Consider the following 24347-nt stretch of genomic DNA (forward strand, 5'->3'; position numbering starts at 1 on the left):
TTGGGTAACACAAGCTCAGAGGTAATATATTCTCCTTTAACGCTGGTCTGTTTGAACACAAACACTGTTTGTAACAAATAGTTTATTTATAATGAACAGTGAGCTGAATTTAGGCTGTCAAAGCCATTGTTGCAAAAGCTTTAGAAAAATCTAAATACGGCTATCGGACATCAGATATAAATTGATTTTATTTTACATAACTTCAAATTTCTGAAAAACAGTTTGGTGCCAGTCAGATTCCATGCCTTTAAATTCTGAATGTTATTGAGCTGATCTCAGTGTCAGAACTAATTTTCTTCCCATAGTTGCTTCGTACAGCGTCTTAATCTTCTATTTATTCTCCTCTCAAATATTCTTCTTTGCCTCTGAAATGATTTTTATGGCATGTCAGGGTTTGGAATATATATAACAACACGCAAAAACACAAAAGGGGTACGCTATGAATGCATAACTGACCTGATGTGTCTGTGCTAATTTAGAGAGATCTGAAAGGCCGCGCCAATTTCCAGCTCAGTGCTGCTGTTATCTCGGCTTGCTTATCCTTTTCCCCCCATGCTATATTTCTCTTCCTTTGTTTCTCTGCGCAATAATTTCTCTTTCCGCCTCCATGTCCCATGCATGCACCCCTCCAGCCCCACACTCTTCCCCATATTTCACAATGGTAAAAGTCACCCAGAGTTTTCCTTCTAGGGTTTTTGTGGACAGGAAGTCCATATTTAATGAAGTGACTCTCTTGTTAAAATGCTTTTAAGTGCAGGGCTTCAGGCTGGAGCGGTGGTGAGGTGGGGGATGAGGCTTTTATTTATTCATTGGGCGGTTCAGTGCCTCTTCCCTGCTCCAGCTCTGTGAAGAAGGGAGAGGATTAGAGGAATGAATTCCCCTCCCCAACACACACACATACACACACACACACATCCTTCCTCCATCTCCCTCGCTGGCCGTGTTCCCTCCCTTGGGGGACACCCCTGCGTCAGTCCACATTAACATCCATCAGAGCATGGTGAGAGAGCTCTAGAGATAGGAGAGCCTGGGTCCAATTGAGTTGCACATCAATGCATAAGTACACATAAGCACACGCAATCTCACGCACACCCATATACACTGAGGTGCAAGGCAAGTGCACGCGCAGGAGCATGCACAGAGTAGCAGGAGGCACATTCCCAAACCAACACTCAACTAACTATTAGTTATGAGTCATGCACTCAAAGCATCTCCGTAACCCTACTGCTGTTCACTCTTTAAGCTACAGTCAAATTCAGTTTTGTTCATATAGCCTTCTACATTCAATTGGACTTGAATCCAGAGCGCCCTCCAACATCTGAGTTAAACAAGTGCATCTGTACCCTACTTAAACGGTAGCCGTATTTGGACATGTTTGAACAAGCATCTAAAGACTTGTGGGAAAACAGACGAAGGAGAAAGAAGACAGAGAAGAAGAGAAACTTTTCTCAGAGTGAAGGCTGAGATTGTGCGTTGTGCTGATTCCTCTCCTCTTTGTGTGAACTTTGGGGCTGTCTGCTCCCTTGTTATCTCTCCTTGCTCGCAGAATGGGAGGGGAGCCGAGAGTCTGGATGAAAGAGGCATATCATTAACCAAGAGTGTTTCTACAACAAAGCGCAAACTCCATCAAATCCCACTCATTCCCACACACTGGTGTCACACTCATCATTCCTGCACTGAACTGCTGTGTAAAAAAAATGCCCTCGTTTGTCGAAGGAACACACCATTTTTATTGTCAGCGGGCCTAATATGAATTCCTTTAATATTTTTCTCTCTCAAATCTTTGAGAATTTTGAGATACTAATGCTCATATCTAAAATTGGATTACGTTTGTCAGGGCTAGACTGTGTGTGCAAGTGTGTGTGTGTGTGTGTGTGCGTGGACATGGATCCTCATTGGAGGGCTTCACTGTAGCCATGCAGAGGGGTACAGAATGTTTCTAATTCACATCGCTGACCTAGATTCCAAAATCAGGCACGTTAAATGAGAGATGTTGCTGTTCCTATCGTCACATCGTACATTAAAGGATTACAACTAGAGATTTGGTACATTCACACCAATAACCCCCCCCCCCCCCCCCCCCCCCCCCCCCCCCCCCCCCCCCTACATTTTTTTTTTCTCATTTTAGAGCTTGAACTCCTTTTCTCTCATCTTGGAGCCTAACATTCAACTGAAATGTTGAAATGCAAATTCATTTTCCCAGCTAGCTCAGTTCACGTGAACTTATAATTGGATTCTGCCTATTAATATAAAAGCTTTCCTGATCCTCATCATTCAATCTGGTATTAGTCTATACACACACTGACTGACCTTTCTTTCACAATAGGATAGTTGAAGGGGGAAAGATGGATGGACAGAACAGGACAGTTGTCTAATTAGCATGGAAAAATGTCTCATTGAATCATGGAATAAGGTAGCCCAGTTAGCACGAGTTAACAACATAATGAAACGGTGCACATCTGCTTGGTAATGTGCGGTCAACGGGTTTTCCTCTTAACACTCTTTCCCTTGGTTACATTAACTCTCCTCTGTTTCACCCTCCTCCCATCAGCTGCTGCATTCAAGGTAACCTGTGTATATTTTTAAGGTAAATGGAAGATGTAACACTCAGAGAGGCTGAGTGGGTGAAGCTGCACTCTCTGACCCGAGCTGACTAGCATCTTTAGGTTGAGAAACCAAGGGATTGATGCTACCAAACAACAGAAAGGGAGAAAAAGAAACAGTGGAAGTAGAAGTAGAAAATTGGCGTGCAACGTTCGGGAAAGAGACAGACGGTCTGAGAGAAAGCACCAGATGCTGTGTGGGAGGGTTATTTAATTGATGATATCACACCTCTGTTTTCTTTTTTCTCTCCCTCTTGTTCTCCCTCTTTTCTTCCTCTAACACATACTTGCACATTCACAAACACACACATGAACCTTCATGCACACACCGTATTTGCCCTGTCACCTTCTTATTCTTGCATGACACACAGCCTACGCTTCCCCTGGCTGTGTCCTTGAACACCTTTGGCTCCCCGGAGATTTGCGATGGTCTGTAGCTTATGTGAACCCACAAAAACAGACTTGAATCAATTGATCCCATCAGAGAAACCAAATAATGTTGTGTACATCTTATCTGAGATTATGATTGAGAAAGGATTGAGGCTTGTTGTAAATTCATGTAGCACAAAACATACAAAGGATGAAAAACATTTCAATTATGTTTTCTCTGCTCTATGCATTAGGAATTTTTTTAATAACATGAATTAGTTTGGTCATTTCAAGAGAGCAGACAACATCACCACAGCTCTCTTTTAGTCTAAGCCACAGTTTGTGCTTTACTGGCATCTTTTTTACTTCTTGCTTCTCTGCATGCAAGTAGAAACAGTTGCATGTGCTTCCTGCCAAACTAGAAAAGCCCCAGAAAACGAGTCTCATTAATTAGCTTCTCATTTGTAAATGCAAATGAGCTTAATTAAAAAATAGACTCCTTTTGCGGGCTTCAGAGGGAGACAGCAAGGCCTAATCAGGAGGTTTGTTCAGCTGTGGCACTAATGAGACATATTTGGCCTAACGAGGGAGCGGTGCCCTAATTTGTTTATGGTAATGATATGAAACAGTGCTTGTCCTTTTGGTGTATCTGGGAAGGGATCAGTCACACACATGCCTTTGTGCGATGTACCTTTAGGGGTTCTTTCAGCATTGGCAAGGTGTTGCAGCCATCTTGCTGAATTGTTTCAGTAGGTTAATTGTCTTAATTAGGGTGCCATAATAAAGATCATTGGGGTGACGACTCAATGTCAAGGCACATGTGGGTTTTTGAAGCATTTCCATGGAAATATTAAATATAAGTAAATGTAAGATCTCTGAAGATAACTCACTCTCTCTTGAAAAGTAAACAAAGCAAGGTACAGGTGATGTCTCAGGTCCCGCAGCTCAAAGGATAACTGTTGTTTATTACTTAACCATCACTTCTGTAAATAATAATGACTTTTTACTTACCACATGTTTTGTCAAGATCTGGAGATGCAGTAACATCACTAAATGAAGTCCAGCTGGGACAATTAGACAAACATGCAAGGTTTATTACTGCATTTATCAATAATTTTACCTAGGGATGGCAGTGTCAGTCCCTCATTCAGTCAACTTTGATCACTTTGTCACTGATCACTTTAGTCCGTGCTGAAATATCCCCAAAACTGATGGCTCGCCAATAAATTTGGTATACACATTTAAGTGCCCCACAGCATGAATTTTAACTACTTTGGTGAGCACATAACTTCTCATTCATCACCAGGTCAAAACATGTAATTTCTCCATAACTTTAGTTATGATGGTCCCGTCAGCCTCGGCTATACCTTGGGTTCACTGCTGGTTCGCAAATAATAGCAAACTAACTTGCTCAACTACTGAGAATGCTAAACAGTATAGGCTACCTGCTAAAGTTCAGCGTGTTGACATTGTCATTGTGAGCATGTTAGCATGCTAATGTTTGCATTTATGACTTTGGGCAATGTGAAAGTCATCACGCTCATTGCTTTGGTTTTACATTCCACAAGTTCATTCTCATCAATCACAATTCAGCAGTTGCAGGCAGCTCTAAAAAAAAAAAAAAAGCTCTAACAAACCAATTGTCTGCTACTGTACCTGCTACGGAGACAGATTATTTCTCTCAGGAGTATGTTTTCTACTTATAAATATGTATTTTGTAAACAGGTGTTAAACAGCAAGTAAACATACATAAGGATAACCAGGTAGTGATGCAGGTCAGGATACTTGAGATTTGTGCACCTGTAGAAGTTGCAGAGTATCCTGGATTCAGGACCCATATCACTGAGGGCAGTATTGAGTCCCATGTCTTTGAGCTTGATAAGGCACAATGTTATTCAATGCTGAACTATAATCAAACTTATGTCATTCTCACATAAAGTGTTCCTCTGGTCCAGGTGGGAGAGAGTAGTGTGGAGGACTTGGGTAATGCACATAAAGGCAGTGGGATTTGTTTTCTTTAGGGAAATGGACATTAGCGGTATTTTTAGACATGTTGGGACTACAGACTGGAGCAGTGAAAGGTTCAAAATGTCTGTGAAGAGGTCTGCCAGTTGTGTATGCACACACCTTGAGAGCCCGGCCAGGGATGTCATCAGGTCCAGGTTCCTTGTGTGGATGAAGGGAGGGAGCAGATGAGGCTGGTTATAAGGTTTCCTCCGTCTGCAAAACCTGACCCACACCCTTGGTTTCCTTTTTCTCTTTGTCTATTTTCCAGGTACGCCAACAGGTAAATGGTAAAAGAACTGTGAATTTATAATCTGATGTGCAGAAGTGGTTCTCAATCATGTGAAATAAGTATCAAATGAAACAAAATAAACTCCAAATAAAAGAAAAGTTGAGGAGGAGCTCGAGACCCAGCAGTCAGTGTTGTGTTCAAAGTTTAGTTTGCTCCCCCTGATGGAAAAAAAATTCATTGGCGCATCTTTAAACAAACCCACAGGTTTGACGACAAAGTTTAGTGACTAAATTATTACCCAAACTATATGTTGTAAACGTTAATAACTATGGCATAATGGCATTTGAGGTGTGCTCACTTTCAGTTTCGGATAATCTTGCTAAAACAAAAATCAGGTTTTTGACTGCTTTGTTTCTTGCCACGTCGGACTTGTTGTACAATGCTTTTGATTCCCACAGCGCAACAATAACAATTTTATAGAAATAAAATATCATCCAAGTAGTAGCAAACAGGAATGATACTTTAAGGCACTTTTGACTTAGTGTGAATGGCTTTTGAAATTGTAAATGTGCTTGATTTTGCTGAAGTCACATGCATCTTACGTATTTTCATATTTACGATTAAACTCTGCTTTGTGCATACTGTAAAGCCATACATGTGCACATGTGAGTGAGTGACAGGGCTCTCTCCGCTATTTTGTTCACCCTTGACTGCGTGCAAGGTCGAGTGAGACGACAGCGTGGCTGGTCCTCACTGATAACTAGGCACAGGCTGAACCTTGTGCTCTTTGCTTCTATTCAAAACACACACACACACACACACACACACACACACACACACAAAAACACAGGCACATACACGTTAATTAATCCCAAAACGAAAGGGAAATTGAAAAAACATTGTCTCCACTTTTAATTGGACTTACTGTCGTCCAACCATAAAGACAAAAAAAATCAAGCTCAATCATTCTCCTCCATCTTGTCGCTTGTTGAATTATTGATAGACGGAGCAAACTGCACTAGAAAATGAAACGGGGAAGAAAAGCACTCGGCTCGAGTGTGTTTGAATGTAGTGATAAAATGTGATTATTCATGTGTGATACATGCTGTGTGGATTCTTGTAACAGAGCGAGGAGTTCTGAGTTTCTCCATGGTGACTGTAGAGAACCTGTATGTGCCAGACAAGCCAGCTGGTATCTTGTTTTCTAAGTACACAATGCTCGAGTAAAAAAAATAAAAAATAGAGGAGATGAGGTCGTTAGTTAAAGGCATTCATTATTCAGTCATATTTGAACCACTGTGGAAATGCTTATCTTCCATCTTTATCTGAACCAATACAAATTACTTTCCTGACCCTCTCTCTATTTGCCAACCAGTTCCACTCAGAGTATTTGCCCTTATGTAAACTATTTCTATACAATAATCATTGTCTTTATTTTTGGCCCTGAATCCTGAATTAGATGGTCCTGATAAAAAGCTTAAGAAATTATATTAGATTGGCTTTTACCCAACAGTTGCTGGGATTTTTTTAGAGAAGATTTTGGTATGAGAGCTTTTAATTTGTCAAGGTATTTGCCCTCAGAGTGACAGGAACCAGTGGGGTCATTCATCTCTTTAACCCAACTGGATACCTCTTCAAAGTCAAAATGTAGCTAAAGCCCCATTAACATTAGCAATTATGCAGGTTATTAATAACAATAGCCATGTAAAATAAATAACTCAATAATGTTTCATGGACCTTTTACTATACCTTATAATAGAAAGATTATTCCATTTTTTGACCTCCAATGTTTTGATAGGTCAACCAGATAATGAGAATGGGTAAAACCCTGAATAGGCTTCTATGCTTTGGCAGTGACAAAACATGTTTGACTTAAACTTCTAGAGACTAAATAGAGACGTTGAAATGTTCCCCTCATCAATTAATCTCCATTCAATGACACACTACTTTACTTAGCCAACCATTCAGCCTCTTCTGGCTGCTATAATTGTCCCAGTTAATTGCTTTTCAGCTCTCTTTGATTACAAGGTCAGCTCTGAATGGCTGGTGTACTGTACATGGCTCAAAGTTCCCTCTTCCCTCAGCCCTCCTCCATTCATCTACTTATGGCCCCCCCCCCCCCCCCCCCTTTGATCTCAACAGGTTGTACCATTCCACCTCTCCTCTCCTCTCCTCCTTGCTTTCCCTGACCCTACAATCAATGCTATTAGTAAGATGTGATTTTCATTTACCTATTCACCACAGGAATATGTGTGTATAATGGTGTCTGTTAACTCTGATACACTGATACATCATAAATATTCCCATTGTAAGGATGCTTAAGGTGGAGATTAAATAAACCCTGGGTTACAGTTTTACATAATCTGTAGAATATATATATATATATAAAATGATGGTTTGTTATACGTACTTTAAAATAAGATATCATTATTTCACCGTACTGTAGCGGCAGGATCTCTCAAAAAGGAGAGAAAAGAACTGTACATACAGAAATGTGCAGAAATGAAGATGTATTGCTATTGGCTCAACAACTGTCAGCTCAACAACTGTCACTGACAGTTTATGTACTTTTGAGGTCAGTTAAAGATCCATGATTGGAAAGAGACAGGGGTCAGTGTGTGTGTGTGTGTGTGTGTGTGTGTGTGTGTCAGAGTGAGAGAGAGAAAGAAAGAGAGAGAGAGAGAGAGAGAGAGAGAGAGTGTGTGAGTGTGTGTGACTCCTGCTTCTTTCTCCTCTTCCTCCACAGCTCACACGGAGGCGACAGAGTCCCTCTCATTGCTAAACAGCACAGTCCGCAAACAAAGGCTCATGCTCCAACAGTGGCGCGTGCTCAATACCTAGTGTGGCCACTCATCTGAATTAGCATGCCATATAGGCCTTGACACATATTCACACCAACACACACACACACAAACACACACAAACACACACACACACAAAAAACTCCAGAAACATGCACACATGTTCAAAGGCACACCCTTATGTGCAATAATTCACATACACTCATCCTGCAAACTCTTGTGCCGAACAGATTGCGATTACTGGATTACTCTGCAGCGGCAACTTGAATGTGCATTCAAGCTTTGCGTCGTCAGCAAATGGCTTTTTTTCACCATGTGAAGAAAAATCACAAAAAGCCTTTAAACATCAAAGTCACACAACAACAAAAAATAGCAAATTACAAAATACTAGCTGTGTTTTCGAGGGATGCCACTAGATTTCTGCACAGAAGAATCATGCTAATAAGCAATAGAGCGTTATTTCTGCTCAACTTGAATGTAGCTTGTTTCACATCTGGCCATCTGCATCTTTCACACCTGGCAGGTCAAATGTGCCTCTGGGCCTGCAAATGTCTGCCGAGGGGTGAACAGCACTGATGCAGGTGGGCAGGCAGGCACTCTTACTGGCTGACCTATGCTCTTTCATGTTCATTTTAGACTAAGTCAACATATTGCAAACCATAGTGATATGCGGTGTAAGATCATCAGAAAACAATATACCTTTAAAATAAGTAGCCAAGAGTCACAGTCATTGCTAATAAATACCTTTCTCCTTTTCTGGAGACCATGTTGTAAAAGCAGATTACAGAAACACTGCCTCCTGTTGTGACTAATATCTGCAATTTTGCTGTTGCTCTGTCACACACAATCACAATGGCTTGTTTATCCTGCTGTCTTATTTCTTTGATTCTATGTTACGTTTTGTACTTGGGCCCATAGTCCCCACAAATGTCTAGATGCAATAACAGTAGGGAACAAAATAAGGGGCTTTTAAAACGTTTACATGCCTGCACATGAGACCGTACAATTCAATAAGTGCATATTTTTTGCAAGCATGGTTTTGACCCTGTATGTTGTACTAGCTGTATATCAAAGGACATCTCAACACAGGGGGCAGTGACTTGTTTTGAAATGAGATCAGGGTTGAGGAATAGTTACCGAACAGGGAGAGAGAGTGTGTCATATCTCAGGCTGGTAATGAGGGGGAAATGTGAGGGAAGAAAACATGGAAGAGGATTGAAGGAAGAAATGTGAGGAGGGGTAGAGCGCAGGAAGGGAAGCCTAAAATATGCATGTCATCATGTGGATGACTGATGGCTTTCTGTGAAAGCTTCTCTTGATGTCTGCATGCACACTGTGTGTACATGTTCACTTGCAGCGGTACATCCTATGGGTTGAAATATGTGCCAACGGAAACTGAATTTGAATCGTTTATATTTGAATTTGAATTGCTAAACTTGAATAATTGCATTGAAAAACTGAATATGAATAATATAGTTTGAAATTGAATAAATTTCATTCGTACATTCGTTTGGAACTGAAAATCCAATAAAATATGATCGTCAATGAAAATTCAACTCTCTATATATATCTTCACATTCAGTTCTCACAATTCAAATTCACATCACAAAATTCAAATTCAAGTTACTGTGACAGACATCTGGGTACTGCCAGGATGACGGAAGAGCAACCGAGCGCAGATTAATAGATAGACAACGTCAAAGTCAAGGATCCTTCTTTGACTGGTCCTTCCACGGCAGGTCCTTCAGAGGCTAGGCCGAGCTCCGCTGTAGCACGTGGAGAACGTTTTTGTTGAGATGGAGAAGGTGAATCAGCGTCAGTCAGCCTCAGTCACTAATAGGCTATAATGTAAGCAGTAGTCGTTATATCTTATTTATCCCTTGTCAATGAATTAAAAACTAGTGAAAGTTCATGTTTGTAGTTGTCATAACATTTACTGGTAACAAACCCTTTCCTTAATTAATCATAATTACATTAAGCGTACAGTTGCTAACAGTTTACATTAACTTGTAATTTACTGCATTCATGTAACATTAGCCCATTGTTCAGTAACATCTAGCTTTCAAACAAATGCAGTGCAAAGTATGATCAACAACTACACTGTGGTGACCAGTAACAGTACGTTCATCTTCAAGATGCTTTTGCTCCAACAATTATTTTTGTTGTTGTATTCAACAAATCTAAAAGTGAAGCATAACGACAAGTGTGTTAACTTGCCAAGCGTCAGGCTCACATTGAATTACTTTAGATGAAGAAACTGTTGGAAAAATGTTGACTGGATTTCAAATTAAAAGCATTTAAAGTAGGTTTTGTTAACCTATATCTAAATGTAGGTCACAGATATTAAATAAATTAAGGTCAGCGCCTACATTTAGGTCTTAAGGCCTTACATCAAGACCACACTGCAGACACTTTATGTTTTCCCTAACCTACAATTCTCTTAACCTCCATTTGAAGAAATGATTGTCCATTTAAATGACATACAGAAAAAATATCACATTTTCTGTTTTTCATCCTGCACTTCCTCCCTCTGCTGGTCTACAGTCTCAGCACATTCAGACGCAGGCAGCTTATATCAGAGTCCCCCCCACCATCCGTTATTACCCCTCTATTTCTGACTCTCTCTGTCTTTCTCTCTGTCTATCCCTCATGAATAAACATCCCTTACATTCACTCAGTGCTGGCATGAAATGGCCACACAGCCCCTGGCACACGCAGGAGTAATGCCGCAATCATTATTCCACTGCAGTGGTCCCACACAAGCATATTTCACCAATCATGTGGCTCTCTCCCCTGGCTTTTGTTTGGATGACTTAAACAAATGATGTGGCAGTGAGGAGGGCCTGCGTACCACAGCTCCCCCTGTTAACACGGCAACCGTTGACACAGACACAGTGAAATTTGCATAAGAGTACGCTTGAGTGGTACTGGCAATTCCGACGGGGGTCCACATATTTTTCCGTCTCTTTCTGTAAGAGGGTGGGGTTGAGGGTGTGGGTGGGGGGAGAGGGGGTACGTGTGTTATTTTTGGTTCTCCCGCTTTTCTCCTTCCTTTCATCCTTTTCTCCCTCTCTCCTGTTCTGCTCTGTGACGGCCAACTCCTTTTTTCTCTGGGGTTTGGTGTTAAATTGGAAGTAATGAGAGATGCTCACATACCATGAGACTGACTGGGCTTTAAGCAATAGAGATTGAGAAAGTCCTTTTGGCAGATCTGTTTAACACAATGGTGGCATCTACAAATCAGTCCAGGTACAAATGACATCCCATACATGGTGGTGCAGTAGACCTCTTACTGAACGGTCAGTCAGAGAAGTACTGTGTACAAGTAGGACGCAATAATTGTTTGATAAGTAAATACGCAACTAGTGTGATTCTTATTGAAAGTATTCTAGCAGCAATCAGCAGAGCATTTCAGAAGAATAGCTAAAAATGGAGTTTGATGTTTAATAAAGTCTGACATTTGAAGAGGGGAGGATGACAAGTTATTCTGTCAATGAGGGCAATGATACATTTAACAATGATGAAGGTGAGGAAGAGGACAGTCGTGATAGTGCTTATTTTGTTTTGGCTTTTTTGTCGATGTTATCTGAAAATAGAACGAGGATTGCTGCATTCAGAGAAGTTAATCAAGCAGCCCGAAGGGGCCACCGCTCTGTCCTTTTATGTGCCTATCTCGCTCTACATTTCTCCTATCCCTATCTCTTTCATTCGCCTTATCTCGCCCTTCTTTAATCACAGCATATCAATGGGAGTGATACATCTAAGAGATCTATTTGCGTGCTGTTCACTTTGTGAGAAAGTTCTCTTTTAATTCCAAGAATTTGCTCTCATCCGACTTTCAGACTTCTCACAGTGAAACAGCAGCTCGCACGGATGCCAAACAATAAAAACAAGCAGCAATATCTTCCCAAATGTTGATGCAATGTGTGTGCGTGTGTGTACGTGCGTGTGTGTGTGTGTGTGTGTGTGTGTGTGTGTATAGGCAACAGTGACTCTGCTGAGTCCTTAGGATGGGTGTGGCACACTGCTGTGCGAAGGTTATCTCCATGGTGATAGATGTGGGGTCATCTCTGTGACGATGGATCGGAGGGGGTGTCGGCCGCCAAGGTCGCGGACCAAGGACAAGGCGAGAGTGATTGCAGCCACCCAGACAGGAAATCGAAGAGGAGCACTCTAAGGAGGGTCGAGGAAAAAGGTGCAATTTCACAAGCCAAATTACTTCTGGGATGGAGGAGAGAAAAATATCACAGCAATAACGGCACCAGGGATGAGGCGGGGAAGGAGAGGGAGGTGGTGGAGGAGCTGGAGGCAGCAGGAAGGAGGAGGGAGGTCCCAAACAAAAGCTTAATTATCAAAGTCATCAAACATGTATGCTCACATAAGCAAATAGAGTGACATCCTATTACCTACAAACTCCCCCGCACATAGAGCAATTTTCAAAGGTATCTGTCAGAGTTTGGCTGTGATTTTCCATGTGGCTTATCAAGCTTGTTTTTTCTGAGGCTGATGACTAGAAAATATTGATTGGATTGTGCAACATGTTCCACTGCAGCCCTACTGATTTCTTGTATTGTTCTCTCTCTTTGCTCCTCCTCTGCTCTCTGACAATTCCACAACATTAGTATGTCGAACAACAGCGAATCCGTAAATTGTTGACGAGAAAAGGCACAGTGAGTAAATGACGACGACAATTTGAAAGTTCTGCTTTGCTGCCTTGCTCTGTCCCTGCTCAGGGTTTCCCCAATGTGTTTTCTGCCTCGCTCAGTGTGCCCTCTATTTTCCGAGTGTGTGTTTATTTGTGTGCTCGTACAGATGAATGTCTGTATCGGCAGGCTGTGGGCATTGAATCATTAAGTCCACAGTGCCACTGTGCCCATTGCCTCATTGCACCTAATTAAGCCCCTTTTGTTTCCTATCAATTAACATTGTAATTAAAACGAGTCACGCTTCTGTTTACCCAATCTGCTGATTCAGGGGAAAATGACACAAAACATGAAGTGCAGGAATTCAGCAAATACATGCCTGCATCACACATGCATTCATATACATGGATGCATCAATGAAATACAAATCACATGTTTAGAAAGATACAGTACAGGCACACACTCTTGTGCACCCACACTTTCGTGACATCGGAGCACAATCCATCCTTTCAATTTGCTGGAGTGTGATAGAACAAGTCGTGCCAATGGAGGTGAGAAATGACAGCAGGATTCTTTGGTGTGTGTGTGTGTGTGTGTGTGTACGTGTGGGGGGGTTTAAACCAGTGTTGAGTCGTTAACACAACCAAGGGATTCACCTCCAGATAATCCCACACAAATCACCTAATCCTACATCCCTCAGGTGAACAGACGGCAAAGGAGTTCTAGGGCGCGCACTCACGCTCGCACGTGCACGCACACACAGTAGGCCTATATGTTTATGTGCACGTATGTACATAAAGACAAATGAATAAGTCGAACACATGAACCCTACTCCAGCGCGCCGCCGCCAGCCCTGTCCTCCTCAACGCGTCAATGTACACTTCACCAAAAAATATACACCCTATCCTCTTGTTTCCATGGCAACTGACCGTAGAGCTGTGGGTATATGAGGCAGCAGGCGGCATGAGAAATTACTGGAGTGAGAGGCGTACCGGTCTGTCACCTCAGCCTCCCCAGAGAAACAACACATAATACTGTACTACTGTACTCTCCTCTCTTTCTTTCTTTGCTTCTACCACTCAGATTTACAGCAATACACAGATTTATCTCTCTCTCTACACACGCTCTGCACACACTCACTCACGCATGCACGCACCAGTCTGTAGCTCAGGGGGCAGACACAAGACATGTGTGTGTAAAGCATGTGTGATCTTCTTATTAAAACATGATCATGAACTGCCACCCAGACACACCACCCTTCCTCTTTTCCTTCTTCTGTCGGGGGGTGACTGACTGCTGCTGGTGGAGGCCGACCTGTCCTTGGGTGCAGTAACGGATTATAGCAGCACACATCATGTGACCTTAATTCCCCCCTGCCTGCTTCTGTTGCGCAGCCTATCAGGACCTGGCATGAGCCGTGCACGTATGTGTGTGTATGTTAGCATGTGCATATCTGTGTGTCTGTAAGTAGAGTGTTGTGTCTAGAACGCAGACCTCCATGTTTCGTCAAGATTATGTTCTCAAGCGTTTATGCTCCAATAGATGAATAAGGTCAGATTAAAGGGGAATGCCATGAGGTTTTGTTGTGTGTGTGTATCTGTGCATATGTGTGTGCGTGTGCCAGCTTGTGTTTTAAAAGGGGGGTGGGGGGTGGGTGGCACGTGTCGCACAGTCAGACGACCTCATTCATCCCCAGCAACAAAAAAATCCCTCTGCTCTTTCCCCTCACCCACAAACAGACCTCAACCCCCACACAGCCGCCGCCGTCAGCAGGCTCAGCTGGTGGCTGAGGGAGGAGGAGGGGCTAGCACAGGGATGGAGCAATGATGGATGGATGGATGGATGGATGGATGGATGGATGGATGGATGGATGGATGGATGGAGCTGAGATAACCATTTAGTAAGCAGCCTTTTTTGTCATTGGTTAAGTTTTATTTTTCTCCGAAAGATGGAGCAGCGGAGTTGGAGGATGGAGAGGAAGATTGTGAAGAAGGTTAATGTGAGTGTAAAATGTGTGTGTAGTGGGGGGTAAAGGTCAAAGTGTGTGTGTGTGTTGAGGAGGGTGTCACTTAGATATGTAAATCAGACCAGAAAAAAACAGCAGTTTAAACATGAGCAATACATCAGGGGGAGACGTCCGGCTGTTACATGGGCTTGCACCCACCAGATAAGGCCCACAAAGCTTTGTGGGTGTCTGAGTTTGTGTCTTTGTGTCTGTGACGCAGCAGACATAACAGACGCAGCACCTTGCCTCATGAGACATTCGCTGTTGTTGGCAACCTTTGACCTTAACCAAACCTTGACCCTGGCAGAAGGCAACTGATTTACCCAACAAAGACAGATGACACAGTGGAGCCTGAAGAGAGCTCTAAACTCTGACCTCCAAGCCTGCAGTCCCGACCCAAACTCTATCTGAAGCCAAACACAACCTGCCCTCCGACACACGCGCTCACACTCAGACAATGAAGCAGAAGAAACACTACACCTATCCGTAAAGCAGCAGAAAACCAGTACCATGAAATAACAGACAATTTGAAGTGAAGCCAATATAATTATGCTAAAAAGGTCCAGTTTCGATGTACAAAACAAGAAATTTTAATATTTCTGTCTTTTAATTTCAGATAAATAAAACATGTGCTGAGGTTGCATAAATCATCTCATCATTTCAACTCAAAATGTGAATTAATAAAATGTTATTTGGGCATTTTGGCAAATTGGTTTGGTTAAGCAGATGTGAAAGTGTGAAGATTAAATAATTGTATAAGACTGCACCATTTCTCCCAATGCAATTATTCAATTCAGTTTACAATTTTAAATAATTGATGCGTCCCTTAAAAGGCCAGTTTGAGATAAGCCCACACACAACAAACACAATTCATTCACACGCATAAAAAAACAAACAAACACAATGACACATGACGGTGTAAAGGAACAAGTTAAAATGCAAAAGGGTCTATGGCAGTGGCCACCGGCCAGCACCACACACACCACTTTATGTAAAAAACAGTGCAGTTTTAAGCTAAAACACAGTCTTGTGTGGCATCAATAATAATCTTATATGCATTTGAGGACTTGGTTAGGTATAAAACATACAGAATATTGCAAAAAAAAGGATAAAAAAGAAAAGATAATTAAAGCTAACACACAAAATTAATTCCACACAAATCTAGTATATGCAAGCATGAAAATGTGTGCGGTCCATTATTAACGCATTAACGCAAACCCATTTTAACGGCGTACATGTTTTATCGCGAGATTAACATTCTTTTTTGCCCAGCAAACTTTGTAGTTTTTTCTCATGCTGTCGCAACAACTAGTAATGTTAGAAAAACTACAACATCACTCCAAATCTAGCTAGACCGGTAACAAAACAACAAACATGCCGAAATGACCAGCAGCTGAGCAAAATATATCATGTCATATGTTACATAAAGTGTCGCTTCATGTCAAGGAAAAAACTCACATCACATACATATATATATATCACATATGTTCATCCTGACTGGTATATACGAAATATTTGTGAATTATATTGAGTTTCTACTCTTTCAATGTCTTTCTTCCTGCTCTTCTACAGCAATTCCCTTCTTTCACTCACACACCGCTCAATTTTCTGTACATACATACCACTAAGATTTCCCATTTCAAATAAATATTCTGATTTCCACTTTAGGTGCTCCCTTTAGACGACAGGTATACATCTACACCGAACATATCTAAAACATAAAACCTTTCAGTCTCATGGATGCATGCAGCTCAATGTGTGATGGCAGGGGAAATAATTTGGTCTGATTATTTGTTGCACTTGTTCAGTGATATTTAATAACTGTCCTAACTAGGCTTGTAGAAACAGACTCTACAAGAGGTTTGACATTTTCAGATCATATTTCCTGTAAAGCTGTGGTGTGAGAGAAAAACAGATTATGAAAGGAAGGGAGGAAGAAGAAAGAGGACAGACATAACAACTACCAAATGAAGAAACATTCCACTTTCCCTGAGGATCCCATTTCTGTGGTTATCCAGAACAGACCGGGCTTCAAAGTTATCTCCGCAAACTTGGATTCATTGAAAATGTGATTGAAATGACAAAGAGGGAACAATGAGCGTGAAAAAAATTCAAATCTAGATTCATGAATGTTTCTCGGGAAAGAGGGGCACATAGACTTCATTTCATAAAAGCAGAAAATGCAATACCCAGCTGAGCCACGGCGCTACAGAATTCTCTTTGGCATTGCTTTGGTACCATCAAGCGCTGACTACAAACAGCAAGGCAACACTGATTTGACACGTGTCATGGGTGTTTTGTAAATACTTTGGATATTTTCCTCCCCCAACATTAGACTATGGCTGCCTCCTGTCACAGTGCTGATGCTATGAACTACTCCAAAGCACCCTCTCTCGCAGGTCAAGCGGAAAACATTTCCAGGGTTTAATGTGAGTAGATGAATTTTACTTTCATTAATAAAAGCTGGATGGAATGGCAAATTATTAATTCAGAAGTATAAAGCAATAAAAAGTAGGAGCAAGCGTGTGAACGTTACACACATCTTGTGATTTCAGTTTCCAGCCTCTGTCTTCCCTTCTGTATTCAGACTTTGTCTCAATGTTTCAAATGTCGGGCTGCTGCTGCTGCTGATGATCAGGGAGGCAGAGGTGGGCTTGGGGTGGGAGCAGCGGGGTGGGTGACAGGGCAGCATCCATGCCCAGACAGACACAGCCTCTCCTGGGCTGAGGCTACAAACATTCCTTGCTTCTGGAGACACGCACAGTTGAGTCCTGTCTGGAACTGCTGCTGCAGCCACAGTGTCAATGTCAGGGAGGAAGTGAGTGAGTGAGTGAGTGAGTGAGTGCATGCTCGCTCTCCATTGTGTTCCTGCCAGTACTAGAAAGTAACTAAGTACATTAATCTATGTACTAAGATAAGATAAGAAAAGCTTTATTTATCCCACAGTGGGAAAATTGCGGATTTACTCTGAATTACTGTACTTAAAAGTGGCTATAATCTTGTGTAAAGCACTTCATTATGTTGTTTCGTGCAGATATGTATGTATGTATGTATGATTATTATTATCAACACTTTATCATTACAAATGTTAGTGTGAAAACAATGTGATAATGCGAAAGGGATCTCCCATTGTGATGAATCTATAGAGATCACACAAATCTGCAGCTCCCCTCAGCTTTACGGAGCACTAGTTCCGGCTCATTATTTTGCGGTTTCAGACGCAACTAAACTGTTCACGCCTACCGCTCTTAGAGAAGAAAAAGCTCAACAAACCCACTGTACACCACCTGCTCAGCACCATACGGACAGACACACAAAGGGTCATTAAAAGGTTGTTTTATCTTTTAGAGAAACCGATGGTTACATCCTCGACCCCAGTGTGTGCTAATGAATGATAAACAAACTGGGGCTACTAAAGAGCCAGATATTTCCCTCAGGAGCTAACCAAAAACAGCGCTAAAAGGAGAGTGAATATTGGACTTACATTCCCCAGGTGGTCAGAAACACGACTCTAAATGAATGCTAATGTTGCTCCTTATCTGCTGGATGTGAAATTAAAACAGATATCTACAAAATGATCTCCATTCATTATAAATATATAGAGCAAAAATACAAAATACAGGTACTCCTTTAAACTGGACTAATTGGTTTCAGAAGTCACATAATTAGTTAAATGCACATCACCTGTGTGTCTGTCAGTTGATTGCTGCATCACTACACCTGTGTCTGGAAGTGTCTGGAAGGTCCTGCTCTTCATTCTCCATTCACTGGGACCTGAAAGAGCTTATAAGAGCGGATAAGCCTGATGTAGAAGGGGACATTAAAGGTTCATTGCCTAAATCTACTTTGGTTAAATGTTGTAAAACAATAAAATCTGAAAAGGCTATGTATAACTGTATTCTTATCAACTCATAAAGTAGATAGAATAAGCTCCAGCCCGTCAGCTTCAATTTAAAAATGCTGCTTATATATATATAAATACATCCATGATAATAATACAATAACATAACATACTGTCTATAATTGAACCCATCTGACAGGGCATTCCGCATAATGAGTACTTTGGATATTTCAAGTACATTTCACTGATAATAACTACTAAGTACTTTTACTTTGAATGCAGGACTGTGCTACTGTTGTTATGTTATTTTTTTCAGTAATAACCTTTAAATACAATAACACATATGTTCAAAAAGGGGTTCCTTTTTTAACCTTTAATTAACCAGGCAAGTAATTAAGAAAACATTCTACTCAGCAATGGTGGCCTGCAAAGGGTATACTTTTGTTACTTAAGTACATTTTGCTACTAATACTTACTTGTACTTGTAATGGAGTGTGTTTATATTGGGGTAGTGCCTCCTCCAGAACTGGTTCCTGCATTGTTCTTAACTGTGCCCGAACTCTGGAGCACCCAGCAAAGGCGTTTGTCCAAAATAGTCTGATTCATGAAGGCAACCCATCTCTCCAGTACATCTCCAGTGAGTGACTGTGTGGGTGAAGTGAGATGAGGTGTCAGGGGTGAGTGGCAAAGAGGGGAGAAGAGTGGGGTCAATGTGAGGAAAGGAGCGGTGGCTACAATGCCGCGGGGTCTTGGCAGTGCCTCTTTATAACGACATTACAGTGGAAATAACAAGCAGCAATGAGCGACATCGTCATTAACCTCTGGCTGGGCAATAAATCAACAGCAGTTCACGCAAATTAGACCAATTCCACTCGATCTGCCTCCTAAGGCCCTCGCTAAGACTACGCTGTTATAAATCACGTACTGGGAGAGGAGGAACGACACACACATAGATACAGGGAGAGAGCATGCAGACACTTTTAGTGGTAGTGTTTTACAGTGACTCATATAACCTAAAAGAATTACCTTTCTCAGGCTTGCCCTCGATGATTCATGATTCATATTTACATCATAGTTGCTTATTACAGATAGCATTTTTCTAGACGCACAAATGAATGAACAATGCTTGCACCTATGTTACAGAAGAGAAGAGAAAGAGATACTTTCAGAATAAAGATGATGTGGCGTTATGCAATTTCAGATTCATATTCTGCACTGTGCCGCCCTGGGGAGTGATTTGATGTTACTATGAAAAAATACAGCATCACTTTTTTCCTCAAACAAAGAAGAACGTGTTCAACAGAAACCAAAAATAACACTGGCTGCAAATAGAATATTCTTACTTGCCAAAAATATGTTTGAATTCCCTTTTTCATTCTGATGTGATTTTTGCACAAGCCTAAACAAGGAATATTTTTTAACATGTTTTAATAGATTATCTGTAAGTATCATACCCTGATTATTCTCAGCTGAATTTGGACAGGGTTGTTGGTGTTTCAGTCCTTGCAGGGCGGTGTGGGAAGAGGGATGGACAGCTGCCGGCTCTCTGCGGTCGTCTGTAGGAAAGAGTACATATTGCACGTCACTCGGAAAGGTAACAGATATGGCAGTATGTCACTGCCATCTGTCACTGGAGCTTCACACGTCCACACTGACAAAGGAGTGCCAGGCCGCCGAGACGGCAACCGGGCCCCAGCCTGCTATTGTCCTCAAGGCTTGTGGGGAAATGTAGGGCCCCTTATCATCGGGCCCTGCTGGAGTGATCCAGTAGCATTGTTCACCAAACACACTCACCCAAAGGACCACACCGTCTCCTGCAGGAATGATAATTCTATTAGAGTTCCAAATGAAAGGTTTTTTAGTTCTATATTAATCAATAGAAGAAAGTGCCAAAAGTTCTAGTCATTTTTGTCCAGTTTGATTTCTTGTCTCGTGGTTTCAGCAAATATCTTTGCCCTTTTTGATCCCTCAGACGCACACACACACTCATGTGCACACACTTCCATCGAATGCAGACTCCCACAGATAAGATCCCTGGCTTAGTGGACAGGGTCGATTTTCTATTATGGAATTTCATAATAAAGATCAACTGTCACAGCAATCAAAGCATCACTTAAGGCTGAGCCAGGACCTCGGTTTTCATCCAGCAACCTCCTCCCCATCCTCGAAAATAATCACCCTCAATCCTTCCAAACACTGCATACCCTCCACGAGTCCAATCTTTTCTTTTATCTCTCGTTCAGAAGAAAAAAAAGGAGAGATGAGGAAGGTCAGCGATCTGTCATCAACAGATAAAGGAAAGATGAAAGGAGAGCTCGATAGAGAAATCTAACTTAACTAAACTTTTCAGTTTTATATATCTTTCTTGTGAAAAGAAAACAAGAAGATAAAGTGCTGTCAGACTACATTCTCAAGTTTCTGTGTTTTTCTAGTCACCAGTTGGACTTGTCAAAGTCCATTTTCTTAGCAGTGTACAATCAATTATGTACTTATACAGTACTGCCAGTTCTGCCAGTTCTGAGCTGATATGTCACTGCTGGACATCTTCTGATTTCAAAGGGAAAGAAGCTTGATGTGTTTTTCATCTGAAGTTTCCTCAGCGGACCACTGCGTCTACGGTTGCCCAACTTTTTGCAAGTGTACCTATAAGAATTGATGCTGCTTTGAAGGTAAAGGGTAGTAACAACAAATCTTGATGTGATTTAGATTTATCTTTGTGCGCTCACTTTGCATTTTGTAAATTGATCAAAATTAACAATCATTATTGATATTTTTTGAAAGCATACTTAGTTTACACCTGCCTAAGACTTTTGCACAGCTCTGGATTTGTTTTGTGTGTAAAATGATTTCTTTGTCTGAGTGCAAAACTGAAATGCATTCCTTTTGTGGACAGCATTACAGAGCAACGTGTGAGATTACACTCCCTAATCCCTGTGTAATCTATGTGTTTCCCTGCTGCGGATGCTGCCTCTGCAAATCAGTTCTTACTACAGTATTTTAGAGTAGAGTAAGCGAAAATGGGGACATTATAATGTGAGGGAGTTTTTTTTGTGCTGCTGCAAGACACCTAAAGCAAGTATTTCTCTATAACTTTAATAACTCATCAATCAACAACACGCTAATGTTAAGGATCTCCGTAGTGATAATCTATTAGGAGTTCAACACTCACAAACTTGGCTAATGTGCTTTATCAGTCCTGTGTGGTGGTGGTTAGATTAGATTTGATTGGCAGTGCAACATAAGAAAACCAACCAATAACTGTCACCAGTGTCTGATTCAAATGTTGCTTCACTCCGGTTGGTTCATGGAAATGTGTGACATCACAGTTCTCGAAACTTAGTCCTGCCCAATTCAAACCAGTGAGAAGCCCAGACAATAACACTTTTGGGGCCTTTAAAGCTTCGAACATGTCAAGGTGAACGCACAGCAATCTCCACACTGTTTAAAGGGAAGGTGCCGCTGAACGGACACTGTGAGGGTCAAGGTCTGACCCCTCAGATCCCAGCTCCCCGTGTGCGAGGGCGGTTCCTCCGTGTTTGAACTCAGGGTTTTCCAATCAGACAGATTGGTGTTGGGGCCCCACTGCTTCAAATCCTGGTGGGCCAACTGGCAGGCTCTCAGGAAACCTGTTTCAATTACCATAAGAGCCTTGGCTTGTTTCCCTTCATCCTATTCTTTAATGGCCTATGCATATACGATCTCATGCAAATGACTTATAGCAAGGTCCTTTGCTTTTAGAAGTGTTGTTTGGTGAGTGTTTACTGGGTATGTGTTTGACTCAATGCACCAGTGTGTCGCGGCGTGCGTGATTAGCTATAATAGATACCAGTTATTATCCCTAATGTATATCTGACCCTGTGGCTTCAGTGTTTTGGAAAGGTCGATGGAAATAAGGAGTTCAAAAACACATACTGTAATTGCTGAGGCAGTCTGGGTTGACACTACATGAACAGGGGTGATATCTATAAACCAACCAAAACATGCATTAATAGAGTTAGCTTTTGTCTTCTGGGAGAGACCATGACAGCAGCAAGAGAGAAGAAGGCTTGGGAGGAGGAAGAAGCCATACAAGTACTAATTTAAGGAGTGCTTGCTAGTGTTTTGCAGTTTTACACAGGAATAAAGTGAGTCTAGCTCTGGCTCTTTTAACCATCTTTTAACTATAATTCTGATTCAGGACTGAAGATGAAACATGTTAATAATCAAATTAAAAATGTTACTGTTGATAAAATGTTTCACCTCATCTTTTTGAGAAGACATTCAACACATTTGTAGAGGTAAAAAAGCACGATAGGCCTTTTTCACATACATTTTGACTTGTCACAGTAGAAAAAGCAGTGTTACTATATGTTTTATTTTGGATTTTTGGATTTTTTACTATTAGGACATATAATGCTTTTGCTACAGTATAAGTAGTAATAATAATAATAATAATAATAATAATAATAATAATAATAATAATAATAAATAAATAAAGCACACTATATGGTCATAAACCAAAGTAGTGAAGTTGGCACTGGATGAGAAGCTTAATATCATTTTTTCACAATGTCTTCCCACAAGTGAAAGCATCATTTGTTGCAAATTTATTCATTGACTTTAATTAACCCCAAGAAGAAAAAGCTCATTTCTGTAATATATTTATGGGAGCATGTTATAAAACGGTCTCTAAAGTGGTTGGATGGCTTAGTTCTGCTCCCTACAAGTAATGTTATTAAATGATGATTTGACTGCAGCTTGTCTCTTTGAAAAGATGTATGGCAAGCTGGTTCCACAGCAGCAAAAAGGTTGCCAGCAAATTGATGGAAACATTATAATTGGTGTGATATTCTATGCATAAGAAACTTTGATATTGTTTCCCTTAATTTCCTGACAATTTACAAGCCTACACAATGGTAATTCTGTGTGGCAGTTTCAGCCCATTACAAAGTGCCATTGGAGAATTTATGTTTCATTTATGGCTCCTCATTTATTTCTATGATCTTTGTTTGCGCATGTTTCAGATGCTCCTATTAATTAGCTAATTCTTCTTGGAGGTGATGAAGGCGGCTGAACATTCAAATAAAGTCATAATTGATTATGTGTGTGTCATCACTAAAAGTACACGCTGGGACTCAGAATGTATACATCATGGGGTAAAGAAGCAACACTAAGGCTAAGTATTTCCTATTTCTTTGATGCAAAGCCAAAGTAAGAAAAAAAAAACGACAACAACTTTGGACTTGTATGAGATCCAATTATGAGGTGGAGAGGAGCTTCCTGCTGCTCTCCCCAGGATAAGAGGTCATCTTGCAGGAGATGAGCTGTGGGATTACCTGGCCATGGCACAGGCTCCCAGGCCACAGGAAAAGTCAATTAGTAACTGGGTAATCTTCCCCGGTTAAAATAGGTGGACAACACGCCAGAACAGAGTGCTTACTCAATCCATTTCGGTATTTGTAAGTACGTGTGTGTATGTGTGTGTCCATCTATCCAGTGTCTCTGATTAGTATGCGTGGGCCGTGAGGCTACACTGACAGTGGGGCCTCTGAGAGCAGCAGCGCCATGAATTCTTTAGCATGAGATTGCATGTACCCTTGCTCTCATCACGCATGGGAGGACAAGTCCAGCCAACGGGAGACAAGAAGAGAGACACACGCACGCACACACGCACGCACAAACACACATGCACACGCACACACACACACGCATTTGGTGCATATGTGCCTGCAGCCAGGTGAGAGTTAACTGGATGTCTCTCTTGCCTACATGCAAACAGAGTCTGCATTTAACCATCTCATCAGCACACTCGACATTTCTTTCTGACTCAGAGAAGAGCAGCCAAATATACTCATGTCACCCCCCCCCCC

General features: G+C 41.4%; 1 long non-coding RNA gene across 1 annotated transcript in view; it reads left to right on the plus strand.

Annotated features, from left to right (window-relative positions):
• Positions 1-24347, plus strand: part of LOC117947508 — a 1113976-nt gene that overhangs the window by 426086 nt on the left and 663543 nt on the right. The window lies entirely within an intron of this gene.

Source organism: Etheostoma cragini, chromosome 7 (genome assembly GCF_013103735.1).
Source record: "Etheostoma cragini isolate CJK2018 chromosome 7, CSU_Ecrag_1.0, whole genome shotgun sequence".
Lineage (NCBI taxonomy): Eukaryota > Metazoa > Chordata > Actinopteri > Perciformes > Percidae > Etheostoma > Etheostoma cragini.